We start from the raw sequence: 2731 nt of genomic DNA, 5'->3' as shown, positions 1-2731 counted from the left end.
TGAGTTTGTGATTATCGGCTTCTCAGTGGATTCAAAGTTAAAACCAAAGCAGTGAGCTGCTGTCAGTGTTCTTACTTCCTCTCTGTGGCGTTTGTTAACCTTTGGGCGAGGTCTGTGCACATAGCAAGTGACTCCTCTTTAGAAAGGAAATTTTTTTTTTTTTCATTAATGTTATGATAGATTACAACCTTGTGAGATTTCAGTTGTACATTATTGTTAGTCATGTTGTGGGTACCCCACTTCCCCCTTTGTGCCCTCCCCCCACCCCCCCCTTTTCCCTGGTAACCACCGATCAGATCTCCTTGTCAATACACTAACTTCCACCTATGAGTGGAGTCATACAGAGTTCATCTTTCTCTGACTGGCTTATTTCGCTTAACATAATACCCTCGAGGTCCATCCACGTTGCTGCTAATGGGCCAATTTTGTCTTTTTTTTATGGCTGAGTAGTATTCCATTGTGTATATATACCACATCTTCTTTATCCAATCATCAGTTTCTGGGCACTGTAGGTTGGTTCCACGTCTTGGCTATTGTAAATAATGCTGCGATGAACATAGGGGTGCAAGGGACTCTTGGGATTTCTGATTTCAGGTTCTTAGGATAGATACCCAGTAATGGGATGGCTGGGTCATAGGGTATTTCTATTTTTAACTTTTTGAGAAATCTCCATCCTGTTTTCCATAGTGGCTGTACCAGTTTGCATTCCCACCAACAGTGTATGAGGGTGCCTTTTTCTCCACAACCTCTCCAACATTTGTCACTCTTGGTTTTGGATGTTTTTGCCATTCTAACGGGTGTAAGGTGATATCTTAGTGTAGTTTTGATTTGCATTTCCCTGATGATTAGCGATGATGAACATCTTTTCATGTGTCTATTGGCCATATTCATATCTTCTTTTGAGAAATGTCTGTTCATGTCCTCTGCCCATTTTTTGATTGGGTTGTTTGTTTTTTTGTTGTTAAGCCGTGTGAGTTCTTTGTATATTATGGAGATTAACCCTTTGTCGGATAAGTGGCTTGTAAATATTTTTTCCCAATTAGTGAGCTGTTTTTTTGTTTCAATCCTGTTTTCCCTTGCCTTGAAGAAGCTCTTTAGTCTGATGAAGTCCCATTTGTTTATTCTTTCTATTGTTTCCCTCAACTGAGGAGTTATAGTGTCCGAAAAGATTCTTTTGAAACTGATGTCAAAGAGTGTACTGCCTATATTCTCTTCCAGAAGACTTATTGTCTCAGGCCTAATCTTTAGGTCTTTGATCCATTTTGAGTTTATTTTGGTGTGTGGTGAAAAAGAATGGTCAATTTTCAATCTTTTACATGTGGCTGTCCAGTTTTCCCAGCACCATTTGTTGAAGAGACTTTCTTTTCTCCATTGTAGGCCCTCTGCTCCTTTGTCGAAGATTAGCTGTCCATAGATGTGTGGTTTTATCTCTGGGTAGAAAGGAAATTTTTAAAGATGGTTTTTTAGGTTTCTGTCACATGCGTGCGTGAGGTCCAGGGAATGGCAGGCGTCTGGTTCGGCCCACGCATGCTCCACGCAGCACTGCATCCTGGCCCTGGAGGCAGAAGACCCCTCCTCCCCCAGCAGGACGTCCTCTCAGGGCTGGAGGCCCCAAACATCCCACCCTGTCGGTGGTGCTGCCTCGGGCTGGCTGAGAAACCTGAGCCCTGCAGGGGACACACAGGCCCAGGTGGGGACACGCTGGCCAGGAGGGGCACACTCAGGGCAGCTTGCCCACCCGTCCCCCGAAGCAGCCCCAAGCTCACCTGCCCTGTACACACCCTGGGTTTCTCCAAATCATCCTTCCATTTACAAACCCCCGTCCCCATCCACTGGGCTGTGGTTGCGTGTCAGCACCCTGCTACCACGGTGTCTTGCCCCAAAGGAAGAGCAGGTATGGGCACCTGGGTGCTGGCAGCTGTGCCCCCGACAGCAGCAGCCTGGGCTGTCCTCACCTTCAGCTGCGGCTCTGCGCTGATGAAGCCGGACTGGGACCCAAACAGCATACTAACATCTCAACCCACCTGCGGATGATCATGTAGCAGGAAAGGGTGGCCTGAGCGGGTCGCCAGAGCTGGGGGAGGCCGTCGAGGCCAGCCTCATGGTACAGCGGAGTGCATGGGGCCACTGGTGCCCGCAGGCTGACTCAGGCGCTCCCAGTCCTCGCTTTCACCCCAAATTCTCACAAGCCTGGTGTGTCCAGCAAGGAGCACACCTGCTTCCCAGTGGTCACCTCCCACCATGGGGCTGGCACAACTGTCCAGAGGGACCTCGGAACTCCTAGTCCTGACACTTGGATGCTAGTCATGTGGCCCCAAGCCCCTTGCCCCAGGAACTGCGCAGCACTCACCCCAGACTGAACGACTTGGGGCTGTAGCTGATAAACAGTCAGTGGGGCTCTCCCTGGAAGGACCTCGAAGTAAGAAAGGCTCCCCTTCTTGAAACATGAACAGCTGCACCTCTAGGGCACCACCCCCATCACTGGCCCAGGCACCAAGCCCTCGGTGCCACAGCACTCCGTCTGGAAACTTCACCCCTCCATGCAGAACCTGCTACTTTTCTAATGTTCTCCTAACTTTGATGATGTACAAATGCCACACCTGCAAAGACCTGACCCCAGCATGACAGGCCGGGTGCCAGTTTCCCTCAGCTCTGGCCCAGGCATAAAGTGTCTGGACTACCCAGACTGGGGAGACTAAAATCTGAGCCTTCTGACGCCTGTGATCACGCT

Source organism: Equus przewalskii, chromosome 16, assembly GCF_037783145.1.
Source record: "Equus przewalskii isolate Varuska chromosome 16, EquPr2, whole genome shotgun sequence".
In the NCBI taxonomy this organism is placed as follows: domain Eukaryota; kingdom Metazoa; phylum Chordata; class Mammalia; order Perissodactyla; family Equidae; genus Equus; species Equus przewalskii.
The sequence above is the reverse complement of the archived record's forward strand: the minus strand, read 5'-3'. Positions refer to the sequence as shown.